This window comes from Thunnus albacares, chromosome 11 (assembly GCF_914725855.1).
Source record: "Thunnus albacares chromosome 11, fThuAlb1.1, whole genome shotgun sequence".
NCBI lineage: Eukaryota > Metazoa > Chordata > Actinopteri > Scombriformes > Scombridae > Thunnus > Thunnus albacares.
In genome coordinates this window covers 11,165,924-11,188,581 of record NC_058116.1, presented here as the reverse complement: position 1 = coordinate 11,188,581, position 22,658 = coordinate 11,165,924, and the positions used below count along the sequence as shown (strand labels likewise).

At 41.1% G+C, this 22,658-nt stretch overlaps 1 protein-coding gene across 7 annotated transcripts in view; it reads left to right on the top strand.

Annotated features, from left to right (window-relative positions):
* Nucleotides 1-9,133, top strand: part of sox1a (SRY-box transcription factor 1a) — an 88,178-nt gene extending 79,045 nt beyond the window's left edge. For 3 of the 7 annotated variants that reach the window (XR_006405973.1, XR_006405975.1, XR_006405971.1), the window contains one exon: nt 8,728-9,133. The gene's annotated coding sequence lies outside the window, so the exon portion shown is untranslated. Of the gene's footprint in view, nt 1-2,993; nt 3,043-6,107; nt 6,722-8,727 lie in introns of those variants that run through there. The other 4 variants (XR_006405972.1, XR_006405976.1, XR_006405974.1 and 1 more) reach the window with 2 other exon arrangements.
* Nucleotides 9,134-22,658: the final 13,525 nt, after the last annotated feature.

The following is a 22,658-nucleotide window of genomic DNA, read 5'->3' as shown; positions in this document are numbered from 1 at the left end:
TTTTATATGGGTAATTAGAAATTAATTCATAAATGAAATGGCTCTGTTTAATTTCAGTGGCGTGCAGACTAAACTATATATTCCAGAGTCATATTGAATATTTAATGGAGGCCAAGACGACGGCCCAGATTCTCCTTTCATATAAATATGATGCCTTACATATTTCTTTGTGGACATATTTTAAAAATCTGATCATATATGATACGTGAAGGCCTCATTTGACAAGCGACCTGTTAGTGTTATTAAAGAAACGTCCTTATTTATTACCGGGTGTAAGAAATTTAAGATGAATTAATCTATTAACAAATGTATCTTTTTCTCTGTAGCTGCTTTTGAGAAATAACTATTTTCTTAGCAAATTTAAGCAGCAAAAAAAATTGTTTCATTTAAATGACATCATTATTTTGAAGTGATTGCAGTTGTGTCAAACTTCCTTTTCTTGCTGAGATCACATCAGATTTTAAAAAGCGAAATGCTCTTAAACAAACATTTAACAACCATTATTACACGTTCACACACTCCTTTTGACATTTTGAATGTGGGTTTATATTAGATTAATTAAAAAAACAAAAATGAATATCAGTTTATACAAAAAAAAACATTAAAATAGATTCATATCTTTTTGATGCACTGAGAGAAATTTTGTGAATTTCAGTGTGAAGTTGTGATTGTAATTTCACTGCTTCTGTTTCGAGCACTTGACATAACTCATGAGACAGAAACAGTTAAGAACAGTAATATATAATGATCAGTTTAGTGATGACATGATTGATTTTTTTGAAGAAAAATAAATAAATTAAAGACTCGATTTTTTTTTGTGAACTTTCACCTCAACTGGAGACCTGGTTTATTTTACATCCACTGCCCTGGGTGTGTTTTTTTAAATCATCTTTATCTGTCTTTTACCATTCATTTTTTTATATTTGGGAGTAAACAAATATAGATAGATTAACTGATATATTAGTAGCTGAGTAGTGATCAATAGCTAATACGACAGACTTCAGAGGAAAAATCCGTACATTCAAGTCTCAAATATTTTAATTTATGTGCATAAGTGTATAACAAATATTTGTAATAACTTTTATTCAAACCGGGCCTAGTGTGACACTTTATGGTCCCATCATATACTAAAGCAGTGAGGCGGTGGGAGAGTCGTTTGTGGGATTTTTCTGCTCTTGACACTTGACAGAGTCAATGAAGGAGGCGGTTTGGGGAAAACTGCACGAGGCAAGAACGAGAATTTAAACAGAATTTTTTCAAGTTTGACATGACCACAAGAAAAATCTAAGAGAATTAACAGTCTGTCATTGTTAAGGAAGAAAATTTTAATGTCTCTTCTTCAGAATATAAAACCACAGTTGCACTCACTACACAAAGCAGAATATGAAATAATTTTGTATTTAATGTTCACAACCAAAACTCACACAGCCTAACTGTTGCACTGACGGGACCTAAACTTCGCGATGGCCAAGTACTGCACCCTCGTTAGTAGTCACTAGGTTATTGATGACTCATCAGAATTTCTAAACTGCATCACCTGAACATGTAGATGTTTGATTTTACATAACACGGAGTTTTTGGTACCTTTTGATTAAAAAAAGAAAGACTTAATTGAGGATTAGACAAAAACAGATACCCATGTCATTCAGATTATTAATCCTCTTGAAATGATTAAAAACGATTCAGTTTAAGTGACGTCATTTTTTTTGACAGGCCACAGCTGGTTTTGACATTTACATGTTTTTTTATTGCCTGTAGGCCTCATATGTAGATACAGACTAATATCCATACACATGCAAATGAGGGAAATATATGCCTACTTAGGCATTTTTAAAAATCAATTAATCTCAAATACATAGTTAAAGGGCCTATTTCACACTGATAAAGACTTGCATGGTATGTCAATTAAACCTGTTAGGCCTCATAGTAAAGCGTGTAACGTCTGGCTGCGCATTAATCTATTGGGGGGGAAAAATCAAGGGAACAATGTCTGGAAATTAGTTTAAATTCCAAAACCCCAAAAAGAAACTGCATTATGGAGACATCTCTCCGCGCTGCGGCGCACAGCGTATGGCATGGGGATGTCCTCGTCGTGTGTTTGCATCTGTTTCTATCTTATCTGTTGATGTGAAGAGATGCGGATTAACACTGAAAGCCCGGAGAGGCGGAGCGCGTCACGGCGCATCGCCAGGCTAAAAAGAGGAGCGTTCTGGCAAATTTAACCCGAATAAATTACACCTTGAGGTGGAAGAGGGGTAAGTGTAGGGTGCAACATATGCAGGCAGCCATGGCTTGTGTGTGTGTGTGTGTGTGTGTGTGTGTGTGTGTGTGTGTGTGTGTGTGTGTGTGTGTGTGTGTGTGTGTGTGTGTGTGTGTGTGTGTTTATATTTGTGTGCCTGTGCGCGCGCGTGAGTGTTTAGCTGACCGGCCAATAAATCTCTCCACCGTGCGATACTCTTATCTTGTAGCCACCGATATATTCCGTGCTAGGAGGCCATCAGCTCCAGCGCACACTCGGTTGCTCGTAAAGCCCCGATCCCTTGCACTCCCTGTCCTAAATGGGGATAATTAGCGTCACTTTATCACGCCTCTGCATATTTTCTCCGCGTCTCCCCCCCTTTCCTAAAAAAATTACCAAGCAGCCTGCTCTCGTCGCCCGCTCTGTCACAGAAGATTATGGAGACAGATTGCACAGAGCGAATGTGCCGGGCGAGATTAGCGCGGAATAGAGAAAGCAACTGGGCCAATGAATTCCTCGGAAGGGCCTTATCGTGCAATTACACGTTGACATGTTTAACAATCTTGCTGCCTCTTAATCCTGCAGTGCTGCTCTATCTACCCACAGCTACCACGCTATATGCCGGCACACAGACCTAATGCACCGAAACGCAGCACAAATGTACTGAAAGTTAGGAAAAATTGCTTTATTTTCAAACTTTGTCCATAGCATTCACCAAACGCTTTTTTTATTTTCTATTTTTTTTATTTTTCAGATTTCTCCGTTGTCGGAATAGCCTCTGCACTGGAACTTTTTGAGATGAGGTGAGATATAGTTTAAGAAAAAAAAAGAACAATATCTGTCTTATTGTTACCCCAAATCACTGTTTTCACATGGACAACTATTCAAAAAGTGACAAAAAGTCAGTGAATCTTTGCGCCATGTTCATTTAAAGTGGCAATATGAAGCTAAAAGTGGCCGCCTCGTTTGGAGTTAAATGTAGACTTTCAGTTTCTCTGCCCAAACACACACACACACACACACACACACACACACACCACCACCACCACCACCACCACCACCACATCCCGGCCCCCCCGTCCCTCCTGCCTGGCTGTATATCGGGGCCTGTGTGGGAGTGATTGTGGAGCGCCACTGTAGGAATTTGGCAGCGGCCGTGGTTTGGAGAGCCGCCCCACGCTGAGCCCCATTCAGCGTCCAGCGCGCTGTGAGGTTGGGAAGTTTCAGTCAGCCGTACAACTCAATGGCCCCCACAAAGGCGATTACAAGCCCCAGCGCATTCCTGTAGGGACCTGGGAGCGGCGCAGGTGCGAGGGGGACCGGGGTAACCCGTCAGAGGAGTGATAAAAACGGGACAGTGCTGGGACCACACAAAACCAGGCAATCCACAGGAACCGGGGATTTTTTTTGGAGGAAGGACGAGAAAGGAAAGAATAAGTTTTAAGAAGACAGAAGTTTAGAGGGGTGGGGGTGTAGCATACTGAGTGGCCCGGGACTGTCCATCACTGAATGAAAGGATGAGAAGACTCCCACTTTTATACTGAGGTCATGAGTCCACCAGCATTACCCCACCCACCTAAGAAATTATTGACTAGCCACCAAAAAATGATAACTCTGGTGGATAATATTAAATCCCTTTTATTTTAATTTATGTATTGTTTAAAAATAACCACATTTTAAGATGTTTAGTCTAAAAAAATATCAGAATCGTGTGTAATCTAATCATGATTGTACTCCACCTGGCCTTAAACTCTTAAATGCTACAAAAGACATGACCTCAATCTCCTCTGTACAATCCTGCCTCCACATATGAAAGAGAAAAGTGCTTTGCTGAAAAATATGCTGCAAATTTGAGGCCCTTACAGTGACTGAACATTGAATAAGTCCAGACCATATTGTGAAAAAAAAACTTAGTCTCATGTGGAGGGGCTTTGTGAAGTGGACAATGCAACTCTTCCAATACCTACTGTGAAACAGGGTCAATCAGTTTGCTTAAGTCAAGCAAATACGTTTTGTAGGAGAAGTAATGCTGCTGCAGATGACATTTTTATCAATAGGTAAAAAGGAAACATTTCTGTTAATCATATCTGCAAACTGTTTACTGCCAACACAAAATGATATTGAAAGTATTTTCATAACCGTAACTGCCAAGCTACCGTATTCAATTTGCTTTCCTTTCAATATTTGCTCCTGGCCACTAAAGAAAGAATAATGTTTTCAATTACTAATAGTTTTATAGGTTGAACACGTCCTCCAGTCTGAACGACCAATCAAGTTGACCTTGCCTCCCATAATGATCCATATAATTGTTACAAAAATGATTCATATGAATGCTTTTTTAATTTGCCATGTCTATGGTTAAGAGTGGTTAAAGCTGCACTAATTCATATTTTTATATATCAAATGATTATGTCTATGTGTAGTGATGAACCCACAGATAATTATCACCAGACTTGATAATTATCCTCTCATCTCTATAGAACCTTATCGCCTGTTTAAGCTCATTTGTTTTAGTTTTCTGAGTCGCAATCTCTGCTCTGTTCTGATAAACTCATTGTATGCTACCTGTCCAGCACTCAAAGACAAGCAAAGTTAGCAACTAGTTAGTTAACATAGTGGAGAATTTTGCAGCTAAAGATCCAGACATTTCCCTTTAGAGAGTGAAAAATGAACTTACATTTGTCAGGTGGCCAAAATCATGACTCCAAATGAATCCACAGCATGTTGCGCTGCCCCCAAGTGGCCAAAAAAAATCAATTAATGCAGCTTTAAGTTTAGGCAAATAAAACAACTTGGATAGGATTACAGGAAGATAATCATTAAAAAGAAACCAGTGTTGATAGTTGGTGTGTGAACAATGGTGTTCCATGTCAGAATTGGATGTTTTGCACAGGATGCAGGGTGGAAATCCTGGTCTCAAAGTACTGTGGGTTGTAGGCCAAAACATCCACCCCAAGCTCTTACCTACAACTTCTGGGGAATAGCGATATTACCCCTCCTGGACTGGAAAAAGATTGCCTATGAAAGTAATCCAGGCAGCAAAACATATTAGGTGAACACATACAAACTGTTCTAGGAGACAGGTTTGCAACCAGACACACACACTGTACCAATTATAGTAATTGTTATGAAGAAAGAGGGCTATTTTCATGGCAGCACGAACATAAGCACCAATTGGTTTTCCTGAACATCATTCACAAGAGGCAGTGCAAAGCAACTTAATACTTTGGTGGAAATGAGGTCTTAGACATTGAGAAGGGAAGTCTCTCCATATGGTGAGCCGTTTTTGCCAATGTTTGCCTGTAGCGCTGCTGCTCCTACGAGGTGGAAGACTATGGTTTATCACAGCTTTGATTTTACTTTTGTAGTTCTATTTACATTGTACTCACCAAGTAATTTCTGAGATATGAGCACAGGTTTACTAAATGTATGTCCAACCAGGCAAGAAACCCAAGTGGTTGGACAGTCAGACAGGTTGTAAAGAAACTCCTATGTCAGTCAAACTTATTTGAAAGCGGGAAAAAGGTGAAATATTAACGTTTAACCTCCCATATTTGCTACAATTTCAAACACTCCATTTTCCTATGCAGTGAGGTGCAGTGCGCTCACTTAAGTTTTTTCCTCTAAATAAAGTAGTTTAGTTAATCTGGTTAAACTGTTGACTTGATTACAGCCCGTTTGGTATTCTATGCCATTCATGTTTGTTGCCCAATTGGACCTATTTTTATGTTATATTTCTGCTGCCATGTTCCAAGATAGCAGCAATTACTTTGATGAGTATAACATTATCAAAACCAATACTACTGATGGCCCAAGCTACAAAACTAAAACTCAAGTTGTAATAAACTGGAATTTCTCTTTAAAATAGGTCCTGGAGGGTCCCAGAGGAGTAATCCGTGCAGCAAGCATACCTCTTACTTCACACCAGACCAGAGTATTATAATGAAGGTGCAATGGATCGCATGACAGTGAGCCGTCACATGCAGAGATCTGTTGAAAAGAAAATTCGTTTTGGGTTGTCCTATGTAAATCTATGTGATGAATCTATCCATGAAAAAGCACATGAAGGCCTCATGAGCCTTATATCCAACTGATGCAAGTTCATGAAGCCTCTCGTATGAGGACATAAACTGTCTCATCAAACACCAAAAATCATTAATCCTGAGTAAAATCAACTATTTATAGGCTTATACTGTAAATCAAAAGAATAACCACAGGAGTCTAGGTCTATTAAAGTTGAGCCCTGTTTGCTCAACTTGTCCATGTGTCATTCATATCATCTGAGGCAAATAGAGCAACAAGGAAGGGTCACATGATAAATTTGAAGTATCCTCTACAAATCTCCTGTTTTGTGTAATTCAAGGAAGGATCTTTTCCCAATATTCACATCAAGTTTCTTTTTTTTGTCTTGCTTTCAAGATAAGTGGTTCCGTAAAAGTTTTCTTTCATGGAGGCTTGGAAATAAAAAAAACTTGGGTTTCAGCTGCACTGGTTTGACTTTCATGGGTGCAATGCAATAAACTCTGAGTCATAATTGGATCACCATAATTTTATTTTTGACCAGCTCACATTGACCTTTTTTTCAGACAAATCCAAATGTACACTTTGAAACTTTAAAGCATGTGGTTGTTAGTATCAATTTTGTAACACAGCATGCTGTGGTGCTCATGGGTGAGAGTTTAGCTGAATAGTTTGAAAATAATGGCACCTCCTGCATACTAGTATTACTTTCTTTCTTACTTCCATGTTCTTCCGTCTCACCTACTTGAACAGACACTTGTACAAATACATATTTTTCAATTCAGCAAGTTAAATTATTAAATTCAGCTAAAAAAAAAAAAAAGTGCAGTATTATCAGACATGCTGCTGCTTTGTGCTCAGCTAAACCCCGAAGTGCAATGATACAACCAACATCTTTGGACATTCAGTCTTTCTGTCTGTACTTTATGGCTGTAGGGATGAAAATGTTGGTCTGTTGGTCAACAACTTTGGTCCAGACAGAAATATCTCTAATTATTAAATGTATTGCCATGACATTTTATACAGACTTTCACTGTCCCCAGAGGATGAATCCAACTGACTTGGTGATCCCAACTTTTCCTCTAGCGCCACCATAAGGTTGACATTTTTCATGTTTTCTAGATAAGTACTACAAATTCTGACTGTGAAAGGACCGAAAAATCCCACACACTCTATTACTTGTGCTTACTTTATATAGTGACATTTCGGACTGAAACTTTGTTAACGTTGTTAATAAAGTGAGTACTAGTGATCAACAGCGTAAGTGGGATTTGTTGGTTTGTTTTTTTTAAGGAAATGTCCCAACAACTATTGGATTGGATCACCATAAAATTTTGCACACACATCCATGTTCACCTCAGGATGAATTGCAATAAACTTGGTGATCCACTGACTTTTCATCTAGCGCCACCATCATGTCCAAATTTCCTTTTGTCCAATATTGTTTTATGACCAAATATTTGCAAATTAATGACATTTAGTGCTAATTAGCATGCTACATGCTAAACTAAGATGTTGAAACATTATACCTGCTAAACATCAGCATGTTAGCACTGTCATTGTGAACATGTTAGCTGACTTTAACATTTAGCTCAAAGCACCTTGCTTAAGTACCTACAGCTTCACAGAGCATGGCTGTAGACTCTTATTATTCTCATTGCTTTACACATTACAACTAGCTCACTGTTTGACTGACAGCCTCTCGCTCTACTGACTTTCACTAACTCGACAATTCACTCAATAAAGTGTGGTGCACAACACACCTGCTGTGGTTCTCTATCACTTGCTCGCACACGCACATGCAAACCCACCAGATGCTGCAAAGGATTTCTCCGCCTCTGTGGCAGGTGATAATTCTCAGGGCAGTGGAGATGGGGTTAATGAGGGGTCAAAGAGTTCAGATAAGAAACAGCAGTTTTATGATGCCTGCTGCAACCTGCAGCACACTGATAGCTGTTTGAACTGGCTGACCTTTGAACTCTGCAGGGTCAAGTGATCAACAAACTGGGTCGTTTAGATAGGTCAGATTGGAACACGTGAAGAATGTGTATGTCACAGCAATATGTCCAAGAGGTACAGATAAATTGTTCTTAATGATTATAACCCTACTCAATTTGTTTCCAGAGCCATTAGATTGTTGTCAGCTATCAGACTGTTTAAGGTATGGGATAAATTTGATTAATTTATAATTGAATTGATAAGCTACTGGCTATTAGGTATTCAGCTGATTGCACTGTGTACTTGTGTGTGTGTTTATATGTGTGTCTCTCTCTATTTCATTGTATACATGTGCACTGTGGAAACTATATATTTGTATATATAACAAGTGAATTTCCTGGTAAATTATAAACCTAAAGTTGAAACTACAGGGTTCTCTTTTCTGGTGTGTCTTTATTTATTGACTGTTGACATTTGATATCAAATCAACATCCTCTCTTTGTCCATCTCCCTCTCTCTCTGTCTTCCAGCAAAGTGTCCATCATGGCTATCACCAGTGGACGTGGATCACTCTGGGGATCTGATTAACAGATAGCACCTTGTCTCCTCGGCTGGCAGGCCATCATTATAACAAACATTGGAGGAGAGCTGCTGTGGGTGAAAATACCTTTTGGAAAATGTCAGTGATAGTCAGAGCCCCAAATTTCCTCTTTCCTCTGTGATGCTGCCTACTCTTAAAACCCTTAATTACACAACTCCGTTCTCCTTTTGCCGAATGTTATATATCAAGGTTGAGTGTCTGATTTCAGAGCTTGCAGAGATTTAGTTTTATTTTATGTGGCTTACCTGAAGATTGAACACAACACAAATCAACCCCAGCCCTATTTTTCACCCATCTCAGCAAAAATAAACAGTAACAAAAAAAAAAAAAAAAACCCAGCAGTGTCTGCAAGAGCTCCCCCCATTCTCTTTCACTGGAGCCAGATTCACTGTCTTAATACTCTTAGTCCCTCCGTTGGCATGTTTTCCAAGAACCCGCTGTATTTTCAGATTTGTAAAATCCGTCAAAATGCCTGTAATGAATATTTCTACAGCCTTGAGTGTATTTAATGAGCTGTTTGACCAGCCCAATAGGAAATGTGTACAGATATGAAACTAAGACCAGAACATCAGTAGAAGGTTTATTGTATGTCCCTGTTTGAACCGAGGCCTCACTCAGTGTGAACACCGTGTGAAACAGGTATTTTTAATTTGGCCAGAAACTGATTTTTTTTTTTCAAGAGAAGTGGTAAGAAAATAAGTACTTCTGTGCTGAATCATTATTAATTATTCAGATATGCTCTGAGCTTCTTATTAACATATTTTGCGTGCATGAATGTACATGTCATTTACAGTATATTTTCAAATATTAACTACTATTAGTACAGGTTTGTCTTCATGGATTAACTGTCATCTTGTGAGACAGGTCTGTGTTATGCACTAAACACATACATTATATGGTCTGTTCCTCTGTTGTCTTCGCTGTTGATGGAAAAAAAAGAGAATACATATTAAATAAACTCTTGCATCTTGTTTCTGCCTGAGAATAAAATATTGTGCTTTCATTCTTTTTTTTTCCACATTCAATTTGAGAGGTAAATTAATACTTAAAAGTGAGAAGTTACGAAAAAAGTTTTAACGTTTTAACTATGTATTAATTTCAAGGCCTAAATGCGCCCTCAATTATTTTACCATTGCCCCTAAGTAATTGATTTTGGGTAGAGAAAGCGAGAGGTGGAGGGGTGATCTGTGCTGATGTGTGAAAACTGCAAAGCCAACAAATGAAAAATAACTGACGGCATAATTGCTATGAGTGTTGTAACCTTGCTTTATTGATTTTTTTCATCAAGGCATTTGGCTAACATCAAAAATTGGGCCCATAATGACATAAGTTGTTTTGTTGCTTTCTATGATAATTTATGTTTTGTTCACTCGCTCAGCCTCTCGGTCTATCATTGACTCGCTCAGGTATGTGCTACCAACCACACAAAGACGAACACTTGTGAGACACGAGTCCAGCAGTGTGTGATGTGTGCTGAGGTACAGACTCGAAGACAGAACGTGTACAGGGACAAGATAATGAGCATCTCAGGTGACTACATGCAGTGATTACCAGGTTGCTGGTGTTATAGGAACTATATCACATAAACATACACTCCCACTCTGTGCACACACATCCAGACACACACATATGCACACACACACATACACACATGCACTCTTGAGAGATCCTTGGTTATCACACCCTTCCAGATTGTTCTGAACTACTTATGGAAAACACACACACACACACATCTCAAGATGTGGCCACTCTTGCCAATATGAGCCCAGTGTTAAGAACAGTTGTTGTCGTTGTCGTCATGTGTTTTTTTTTAGCATCTCTAAATTCCTAGCGTTGCTAAGGTGCTTTGGGAGGGGATTAACAGAGGCTGGCGCCGATGAGCAAGCCTTGCAGATTTCCAACCAGCAGGAAAAAGACAAAGAAAGAGGGGAAAGACGGAGGAAAAACAGCAGAGGGTTAGACAACAGGGAAATGGCAGTAACAGCTTGTGTAAACATGATGACTTGAGAGAGGTAAAGAGGTAGAAATGAATGAAGGCGAAGCAATGGAAAGTGAGACTAAATAATAAGTATCCTAAAGAGGAGGCCTCAACTTTCACGCAGACAATGTAGCAGAGACTCTCAGAGAACATTCCTCTCCGTGTCCTCTCTGCTTCTTGACTCTCAATCTACCAATATTTTCTTTACCCCTATCTCCATCTCCTCGCTCTCTTTTCATGTCCTCCCTCCTCTCCTCTCTATTTCTTCCCATTACTTTATTCCCCCAAGGGCAACAGTTTCAGATCCAGACACTTTTGTCTCTCTTTCTCTCTGTCACAACTTCAAACAGTGCCGGTGTTCAGGTCATACTGATGTGCCCGAAGCATCAGTGACTGTGCCGTCTCAGGTGTACGTCTCCCAGCGTGTCCTTGATGACACTCTCTCCCTTTCTCCCATCTCGCTGCTTTTAATTAGTGTAGTGAAGAGTGGAGGCAGCAGAGACAGCTGAGCCACATTTACCAATTATCGACCTGCTCGTAGGTACCTCTGCAATGGCAATACAAAGCTTCTAATAATTCTGCAGTTGAAAAGAATAAAAATAAACCCACACAATTGCACATGAACTGACTCAGAAGAATGGAGCATGTCTTCATGTTCACTAAGTCCTTGGATACATGCTCAGAGAGGAAATCAGAATGTATTTTCTCTGAGTGAAATCTCCATTAGCCAGAGAAGGCGCACCAAAGGGAGGGAGGTCCACATGCTTTTTCTTTGAATCCTCTCCTCAGGCTCGGCTTCTCAGGTAGAGTGTAACTGGATGCGGCCTGTTTGTGGAATACAAGGCACTTGACCAAGGGCCAGCACTGCTCCTCCATCCCCTCCCTCCCCTATCCTTCCCCTACCTGGGTCAGGTTACCCCTCAGCCCCCCCCCCTCCTCCTCCTCCTTTCCTTGAGTTGTGGCAGGTAGTGTGTTTTGCAGCCCCATCAGTGTCTATGGATGTTGAAAAGCGTGTGTCTATATGTTTGTACTCTACCCAGACAGGTGCTTGTGACTTTGTTTGGGCTCGGCAGCTGGGCTCCTGTAACTGTGCCTATCTCGGCCTCGCTGGCTAATGTGACTGGGTTGACTGAAGCACGGAGGCGGCTGTCTTTCAACCACTGATCCCTCAGAACTACTCATCTGATCAGGCTGGATCTGCGCTTCACGGCTGCCGGGGTCACACAACCCGACCCCGGGGTCAACCAGCTAATTACAGACCCCTTGTCCTCCGTCTCTGTCACCACTGAGGATATGGGGAAGGTTGGGCGTAGAGGGAAGAAACCCTGAGAGGGAAAAAAAGAGAGAATATTGACTTAGACATCAGAAGGTCAACAGTGAGGATAACCAAGCTGTACAGCCCCCCCCACCCCCCCACCCCCCCTTCAGTTCTGTGAAAAGAGGAAGAAGAGTGTGAGGCTCTGGTTTAGCAGCATTTCGGTCACACCCTTCCCAACCTTCAGGCAGAGATAGAAGCTTAGACGCATGGGACCAGAGCTGCGTCAGTGTATGTGGATTTATGTATCAGCCTGCCGCTAACTTTACATTCAAGGGCTGTGTCAGTTTCTCCAAGTCTGCTTTTTGTCTCCAAGATTTACCGCAGCTGTGCAGCGCAGTATATTCCCTCTATCATGACTCCATGTAAAGTCCAAGTTGTGTGTGATTTCCTCTGGCCTGATCTTTGGCTGTGACTATTGAACTGAACTGGGATTTGAAGGATGTTGCACATTGGTACCAGTCCCACGTGCATGTACACACACACACACACACACACTCACACTCACACAAAATGTGTACTGTACCAAACCACCATTACATGATATTAGGCTGCAGGTTCATTAATCACAAATGCGAAGGCTTCTCAGCCAACGTAGGAAATTAATCAAAAAAAGGGGACATTAATCACATGCATGAACAGCAGTAGTTACACCTGTGACAATGCCATCTGATTTAAACGTGTTACTCCAGACTGTGTTAATGATGCCACCCAGGGCCAGGCAAAGCAACCTCTCTGCTATCATTGAAACAATAATGCTCTAACTAAGAAGCAATTTTCGTACATATAGTCAAGGGGTATGCTGATGCACATTGCACAGGGGTCAGTGGGTGTTGTAGCAATTACCAAGTGCAGTTTTTTCCTCACAGCTTGACCACTGGGTTTTTCAGTCCAACTGTTGAAATGTCTGTTGAAATTAAATTAATCATACATAATTTTTTCTTCCAGCCATTTTGCCCTGACAAATAGATTATCATTTTGAAATGGAAAAAAACAAGATTTCATTTGCAAAAAAAAGTAGAGTTTAAAATAAATGTACATGAGGTGCATGGAAATAGTAACATAGTTTATCTGAGAGGCAGATATTGAAATATGGGAAAGCATCAAGCAAACCCTGCATGTGTGGTTACACTGCCCTCTTTTGAATGCACTGCAGTGTGTCCGAGGCTGTAGCAGCAATGGAAAACATAGAAGAAAAATAGACAGGGAGCTGTAAAATTTACATTCAGAAATCTCACACAGGTCATTTTAAATGAGATGATGAATGTTTAAGTACAAATCATAATATCATAGCAAATAATCCACAACAAAACATGATTAAAATTGAAGTTGTATTGCAGTAATACTGCTACATGTCCTTGTGCAAACACTTTTTACTTCCATGGGTTTCCTCTTTTTGTCCCTGAATCACAGAATCTCATGTCTGTGTCTGAGAAAATATATAAAACAAGTACTTCAGAAGAAAGACATCCTTCATTTTCCCAGATGCAGCTGAAATCTACTGGCGGTGAAAGATTTTCAGTGCTTGAGGGTTATTACCTTCCTCAGTCCTTGTACAGGATGGAACAAAATCATAACAGATGTAACATTATGAATAACTAACTCCGGTGTATGTGAGTTCAATACAATGATGTCCAGACTGGATTGTTTGGTTTATGAAACTCATGGCATTGATCAAAAGTGGCCATACATTTAAAATGGGTTATTTCAAACACTGTTTTTGTTATTGTGAATTCTGTATTTTTTCCTGAAACTCTGAAATAAGGTTAGTGTATGTAAAACACTGGTGTTGGGAAAATCTCATGAAATAAATAAATATTGCAAGCACTCATATATTTTTCTTTTATTTAATTCAAAAGCGGCAGTCCACTAGACATTTCAGGCTGCAGCTTCCTCGGTGTGTGTAACTATTCAGTGATTATAATGACACCAACTCCATCCGTTAATAATATATTAGGGCTATAGCTGCTTAAGTATTTACATTACAGGTTATTAAAAATATATTCAACTCACAATATGAGACAAAACAAACTATCAGAATAAAAAATGTAAAAAAAAAAAAAAAAACGTTCAGAAAGGCCAATCTTTCAAATAGCTATTCATATAGAGATCTGAGAATAAAACCTAATAAAAACACAAAGAAAGTGAAATTCAAATGATGGTCAGTGTTATTTTCTTTTCACTTTTTAACTATCTTGTGGAAAATAGGATGTGTAAAGGTTATTCATTCAAATTAAATCAAGACAGACATCATTAAGAAAATACTAATTTGAGAGATACAACATTGAAGTTTTGAGTTGACAGAGAGACGTTTCCTTTTTAAAAAAGAGTCCTTAGACACAAAACATGCTGAGCAGAAGACTTTCCTTTGAAAACCTGTGCAACTTGTGTTTATATTTAGTGGCAAATCAAGCCAAGCATGAGATGAACATTAGCTTTATTCAGTTAATTTTTTAATTAAACAGTAGGTCTAGTGTGGCTTGTTTGTCACTAGAGGTACTAATAAAACAATTACATAGAAACAGTGGCTATAATATCATTCAGTGTTCCCACAATGTGTCTTTCACTGAGCCTTTTAGCAGCGTCTCTGAGCTTGAAAACCAAACGTCTCAGATAGGATCTCTTTTAGCTCTGATCCGTTAGCTAGTTTGCCTCTCTCTTACTGTAGCTGAATTTGTGCCGTGGCTCAGGCTGCAGCCTGGTCCAACAACATCACTCTCTGACCCCTGCAGCCTGACAGGCAGCTCTGATAAACTCATATCACACATGACAGGGAAACCGAAGACCTGGCCTAATTAGCAGGCGGGACGAGAAAGATGGATAGGTGGGGGGAGGGGGGGGTAAAGAAGATTGAAAATCAAAACGAGGAAGACTTTATTAACAGAGCTGGTGACCCCTGGTTATTTATTCATGGGATTACTAAAGAGGACTTTGGAACACAGTGCCCTGCCAAGTTCCCAAGAACCATGTTGTGCCTGTTTGCTGTTTTGCTCCTGTTAGGTTGCCAAGCATCACAAACTACCCTCTCTTTCTTTCTCTCTCTTTCCCTCTCTCCTCCTCTGCCTCACATACACCCATACAAACACATGCATGCACTTGACACCTTCCTCAGTAGACTTACCTGTCCAGGTATTCCAGTAATCCAGGCCAAGCCTTGTCAGGTGGAAGAAAGTCTATCCCAGGGCGGCGACAGCAGGGGGAGGAGGAGGAGGAGGGAGAGTTGCAGTAAGTCTAGCCGGTGGTGGGGTGGAGGAGGGAGGGAGAGGACCAGAGACAGGGGGCAGGTAAAGGGGATCGTATTCAGGCTCCTGGGGACAGGAGGCTTGGCGTGGCACCGCACTGCCCACCCAACATCAACACTCTCAGGTTCCCTGGCTCAGATGGGCCAGATAATCACCCTCTCTCCACAGGGACCATCTGGAGGTAGGGAGGGAGGTGAGGGCCATATTTTATTTCCATATAACATAAATTCAATCATCTGCTGGCAAATTAAAAAAACAAAGCAAAACACTAACTCTCTCTCTTTTTTTTTCCCTCCCTTGACTGGTGATTCACACGAAACACCCACATGAGCACAACATGCAACACGCGGGCCAGAGAAAACATCACACGTGTTCACGCTCACAGCAGTGTTCCCTCTCATCTCTGAGTGTCTCTAGTTTGATTGACGCTCCTATCCCAGTGGAGATCAGAGGACAGCCACTGTGATTATCATCTCACCGTGGTAACCTAGACCCCCCTAATCCCATAATAATCCTTCACAGTCAGTCAGCACAGGAGTATCCTGACCTCCTGCAAAGAAATCACATGCACACAAATACACGTGCATATACACAGACATAGACACAATTTGACACTTTTTTTTTTGCATTATGTTCACATTTTTAAACAAAACAAATACTAGAGGACACCAGTTCTGTCTGACACTATTTTGTTATATTTCCAGTACCACCATTTAGCTCTAATTATATATACAGGTGACAACTGACTGCAGACACAGAGCAGCACCTCAGAGTACTTAATTCTTTTTTTTAGGTTTCCCTGACACCTGCAAACCTCTCACTGCCGATCTATGGACAATATTAAGACAATAGTGGCTTAGTCCTCCAGACTGTGGTCCTAAGCACAGCCCACCTCTGAAACAGACACTTGCCTGCTGCCACGCATTTACAACGGCAACATCTGGTGTATTACCTGTAAGGTTTGAAAACATGTCAGAGATACTGTTGCACAGTTAAGCCACAGCCTGTTAATGTCTGTACATTCTCACAGATAAAAAAAAAAAAGCTTATAACCTTAACAAACATATAATTTCTAGATTTAGTGAGCCTGCCAGTGGACTTAACAGTGAACTCTGAACAATAAATTCAAACACAAGCAACTGATATTATGAAACTTCCTGTTAGACGAACTTGACACCTGGAACAAGGACAACTAATTAAAAAGACATGAACCTCCGGACAATATACAAAAACACAGAAATAAGTGCAATAAATATTGAGATATCTTACTTTTTAAAGAACCATTTGTCATTAGCAGATATCAACCTTCCTTGAAGAGTGGTCGACAAATTTCTAACAGAATTTGTTTAAATGATACAATACAACTGAGCAATCAGATCGCATACACAGTATGTATGTAAAACTGAAAGCTGGAGTAATGCAAGTGTCCTTTTTTTGGAGTAACTCTTCTATTAACAGACACGTCAACAACTTTGTCTTGCTTTGCAACCCTTTGGAATATACAACAGAGATTTGGTTTCATGTGTGTGATGCAAAAAATGAAGAACTACACTACACATGGGTTAAGAAGGACAGAAACTGATGGAGTCAAGGACAGGTGGATTTTCTATCATTTCATCAAAATTCACAGTTATTATTATATGTTTCCAGCAGCAGCAACAGTACTTCATTTAGAATAAAGAAAAGAACAGTATGTTGGTTGGTGGAGGTGCAGCACAAAGTATGTGCAATTATATGCAGGAGAGCCACTTTCTTTTTACTGGGCATTGAATTTACTTTGCAAAAATCTCTGATGCATGCAGGTAAATATGTACAGTACTGTGTAAATGTTTTAGGCACTAAAAGTAAAGTGAGGATGCTTCCAAAAATAATGCCATGAATAGTTTTTATTTATCAGTCAACTTCATACAAAGTTCTGTAAACAGAAGAAACCTAAATAACCATCTGTTGCAGGACTCTTCATTCGTCTTGTCACTGAAGATAGTCTTTTATGACTCTGGCTGTATGTTTGGGGCCATTGTCATGTTACAGAATAAATTTGGGACCGATCAGATGCCTCCTTGATGGTATTGCATAATGGATAAGAATCTAAATATCTAAAGTGCCTAAAACTTTGGCACAGTACCACATGATCATAATGTTCTCTGTTTTTTCTTCCTTTATTCTCTTTTAATGATGTGTTTTGCCCTCCAACCTGTGTTTATTATCCATCCGTCTATATGTTCCCTGTGCACGGGCATGCTCTGTGAGGTAGTTTGAGTCTGTCACTGTGAGGTAACAACAGCCTTTCTGAAGAAGTAGAGTGATGTGTGGTTTGCTCTCATGCAGTGGGATGACTGCAGTGAGATAAGTGCAGTGACTACAGTGAGGTGGGCTCTTCAGGGGGTCTGGGAGTCGGTGCAGGGGGTCTGGGAGTCAATGTTTAACAAGCTGTTTCAGCATTGCTTTACAGACAACATAAAAGTGCCGACAGGACAAAGAAAGACCCTGCAAGTCTGTGTGTGTGAGTGTGGATATGATAATAACATATGACTATGGTTAGTTGAAGAGGCACACCCTATGCACACATTATAAGTGGTCCAAATGGGTTATTATACCAAACCTCCTTGGAAGAAATTGGTTGCTCTGGTTTAATTTTTTTTTTCTCTTTTTTGGTGACAAAGTGTGCATGGTGACAATCAAGATCTCACTCACACATTCCTGGCCTAACTGTTGATATCCAAATATAAAATATATACGTTGATTACTTTTGACTAATTGACAAGAGTTTGATATGTTCTTTTTTATTCCTTACAGCTCATGGCATTTTGATATTGGTGATTATATTGATCCCAGCTCTGCCTCAGTAATCAATCAGAGCCATTATCTCCACACACATTGGATTTTCTGGAATTTTGACTTTGGTAGCTTCATCTCAATGCTCTGCAGCAATAATCTGTTGACTGAATTGATCGAAACATTTGGATTCACTTTAGATTCATTTTTTCCTGCCTGTGGAGAAAAAGAACCATTAATGGGACATGGTGTTTTCTTTCACTGAAGCTTTTCAGAACCTTCACAAATCTTGACACAACACGGTAAAGTCTTGAAAGTAAAGATAACTCACAGCAGGACCAGATTTAGGTTAAGTCATTGTCAGGTCATTTGTATTCATTTTCACATTCTAACTTTAGCTGTGTTCAATGCTGTGTTCAATATTCATAAACTCTACCAAAAACTTTCCATAAAGAATTAAAAAAAACACATGCCAACAGGTGGCAATGCAAAGGTTAAAGTGTAAGTTTTTCACAGTGAATGCAATTTGATTCATATGTTCCTGGCCAAAGTAATAGCCATAATTTGTCTACCTAAAGTGCAAATGGTTATTTATTCTTGTTTTTTTCTATAAAGCCATTTGCCATAATCATTTTTAGTGGTAACTGGGAAACTGGGGCAGGGGCTTGGGCTGGAAATTGGGAACCAGGAATGGAGGCTTGACCAGAAGCTGGGAACCTGGAGCTGAGGCTTAGGCTGGAGGTTGAACAGAAGACCACTGGAGCACAGGAACTAGTGACTGTTGCAGCTCAGGGAAAGGGGACCTCTGCAGCTCAAGAACAGGACTGCCACAGTTCAGCAGGAACAGGAGACTGCTGCAGCTCTTGAACAGGGGAATGCCGTAATTCAGCAGGAACAGGGGATTGCTGCTGCTGAGGAACATGGGGCTGCTGCAGATCAGCAGGAACAAGGGATCATTGCAACACAGGGACAGGCTGGGTGTCAGTAGTGGCACTGGGCAGCAGAGACTCTGTGGTGCTGAGCTGCTGAGAGAGTCAATGGCACCAGGAGCCATGGGGACCTCACCCCCTTTGAGAGGTGAAAATGACAAGGCATGTCCCCTCAAAGGGTGACAGCTGGACATCAGCTGATCCATATTAGGTTCTTGGGGTTCAGGAAAGGCAGGATCAGGACAGGTGGATAGTGGGCTAACCGGCTCAGAACAGGTAGATAGCAGGCTAGCTGGTTCAGGACAGGCAGGTTGCAGGCTCACAAACCAGAACCTAACCATGTCAGCAGGGGCTGGAGCTGGCTGCAGGTTGGCAGACTAAAGACTAGCTGGAGCTGAAACTGGATCTGCAGCTGAAGTGGTCAGAATCTCTTCCAGATTAGGCAGTAGTTTCAGCAGCCGCAGTTTAGATGAAACAAGGCAGTACTAGATAGAGAGCTGCATCAATGCTGGGGGTCTCATGGCAGCGAATCACTCCACAGCATACAGAACTTCATTTACCTCCTGCAGTGAGAAAACTGGGTCTGCTGGGTATATGTCTTTGGCCAGATCGTACTGTTGATTGAGGCAGAGCAGATGAACCCAATTGCAGTGAGGAGAAGGGGATATGATAAGAATAAAGTATTTATTTTGAAGGCTGGGGAAAGGGAAAGCAGGCCTGGGAAGCTTGGGCATATAGCTGGGAAACTGGGGCTGGAGCTTGAGCTAGAAGCTTGGAACCAGGAGCGGAGGCTTGGGCTGGAAACTTGTAACCTAGGGCTGAGGATTGGGCTGGAAGCTGGGAAGAGCGGGAGTCCAGGGCAGCAGGGCCGATGAAACGAGGGGAGATGGGCAAGGGGAGACAGGAGACAGGAGACAGGAGACAGGAGACAGGAGACAGGAGACAGGAGACAGGAGACAGGAGACAGGAGACAGGAGACAGGGTAGATGAGATGGTCAAGAAGCTACGATCTGGCAGAGTGGAAGTGGCAGGGCTGAGTATTTGTAGAAGGCTTGATTACTGAGATGAGGTGCAGCTGGTGTGGCGCTGCTCTGACTCCAGCACACTTGTCTCCGCTCACACAATCACACACACACAAGGAGAGAGAGGGAGAGAGCCACTGTGAGAGTGACAGCAGGTTAGGGTGACACAGGATCATGAAAAAGAAACCATGTCTGGACCAGTTACTGTTTGTGTGATTTTACATTAAGCTTTGTCCAGCTTAGCAACGCATCAGCTTGTAAACTGATCCAAACTGAGGGCTACAAAAGTTGTTAATGTTTGCAACTCAAGTAATTAATTAATACAAATAAAGGTTTAAAAAATGCAACAGAAAACAAACAAACAAAATGGATAGTATTGATTGAATTGACACTTGACAGTACAAATTCAAGCCAAAATTAAACCTTAAAAGATGTAATTTAGCCTCTAGAATTCTGTATTGAAGAAGCTGTTTCTGACATTTCTACATATCATATTTTCCCTAAAGTACTGAAATCACCACAATTTATACTAACTCAAACTTGTCTGATCTGAGCCACATCGAGGTTGATATTGTCTCACCGGTTGATCTCATTCTTCTCCCATCTGAATCCTCTGAAACCTGTAGCTGCTGATTGACTCTACACTTTGCATGTTTTGTTCAATCACAGATAGAAGAATCAGTAGCCCAACATGCTGTGAAGGGCACAGCACTGTGTAGATGATTGTACAAAGAAATACTTATGTGTCATATACTAGTTTATAGTTCATCTTGGCGCCAAACACAATTGCTGCACATGGGAACATGTTTTCAGAGTGACCAGACCTGGCCTGAAATCCAACACATTTATTCCTCTGCTGTTGTTAGCTAAATAAATACAGCTGGCAACTTGGTATATAATCTGCAAGTATTTTTTTTAATAATTACACACAGTATCAGATCCTTACTTTGTCTCACTCCCCTCTTTTTCTGTGTCTCAGGTATACATGCAAACATACACAGAGTCACTTTGGGAAAAAGAGTGCACACACCCACACTGCAGGGTATCACATTTTTATGACTCGTCTCAGTGGTGTAACTACAGTACACATCCATCTCTTCGGCATTAGCGTGATAGATGTATTTTTCATGCTGCCATTAAGGCTGAAGCAGTATGCTGTGCAAGGCTTGTGTGTATGCTAATGTGCCCTCTCACACCTGCAGCTTCCAATTACCCCTGAGGAATGGAGCCAAGACTCGGTTTGCAGCCACCAGCAATAATATGAGTAATGGCAAAATTGCACAAGTCTTTTGTAGAAAATTGAAAAAAAGAAGAAATCATTCAAGAGGGGGTTGGAGAGGGCACGGAACAAGAGGCAAGAAAGGGAAAGAGAAGAGAAGTGAAGGCAGAGAGAGGAAGAGGAAGTGTGAGGAAGAGAACAATGCAGGGGTTCCATGATTTTGCTCTGAAATATCTGTCACACTTCCACTGTGTATTGATTTACCCTCTTTGAGCAACATGTACAGCAGAACGCTATCAACTTTGAGGTTTGATGCTTTCCTCAGATCAAGATTAAGCACAGTCTGAGGGAGGCTGTGGGATGAAATAGAGATGCCCAGAAGCATCCATCTTGCTTTTCTGAATCATCTCAGCACCTCAATCAACTGTACCCGGGTTCATAACTGATTTGTTTTTCCTTTCTTGTACTCGGTTGGCTACTGGCAAAACAAGCCAACTATGTTTTCCCTTTCTTCTACTCTCTCTGCTCCATGCAGACAGAGCCAACTATGCTGATTAGATATTTGTTATGACCAGAAAGAGAGAGAGAGACAGATGATACTTGATAGGCCTATTTTCTGGGTATTGAGCTCCTGATAGTGTATGTGTATGTGTGTGTGTGTGTGTGTGTGTGTGTGTGTGTGTGTGTCTGACAGGGAGGTATTAGGGGTCCTTGTGGCTGCTGGCCTCGATAACAGGGGGCGGAAAATCAATCACCTCCTTTGACAGCCATGTGAGTGGCCCCACCTCTTTATTTCCCCTCTCCTCCCTTCTGTTTCTCTCTGTGTCTTGTCACTTAGCAGATGATCTAGACAACGTGCATGCAGGAAACCATAAGCACAGATATGTACACGCACATGTCATAGCCTATACAGCCATGCACACACACACACACACACACACACACACCCATATGTGAAAGTGGGAAGCACCTGGTAAAGCCCTGGCAGGATTAGTGAGTCGTATGAGTTGGTTACGGTGAGGAACACATGTTCAGGTCACTGTCTCTCTGACTGCACTGTGTTATTGCTCCAAACACTGTTCTTCTTATTATACTCCCCTCTCTGCTTTTCTTTTCTCTCCCCTTTCCATCCGCAACCCACCCCCCACCCCCACCCCCCTCATCTCTTTCTCTCCCTCTCTGCACATGTGTGTGTGTGAATATGTTTAAGGGGTGAGGAGGGGGGCACCAAATCCGTAGAGAGGACTTGGCAGTTGCTCTTCTCCCTCTCGCTTCATTGCTTCGGTCCTCCCCAAATCCTATTTCACGGTGCCAAGCATCCGCTCCCTGGGATCTCCACAGCTCCCATCTCCAGACGCAGGTTTAAGCCCCTCTCTTGGC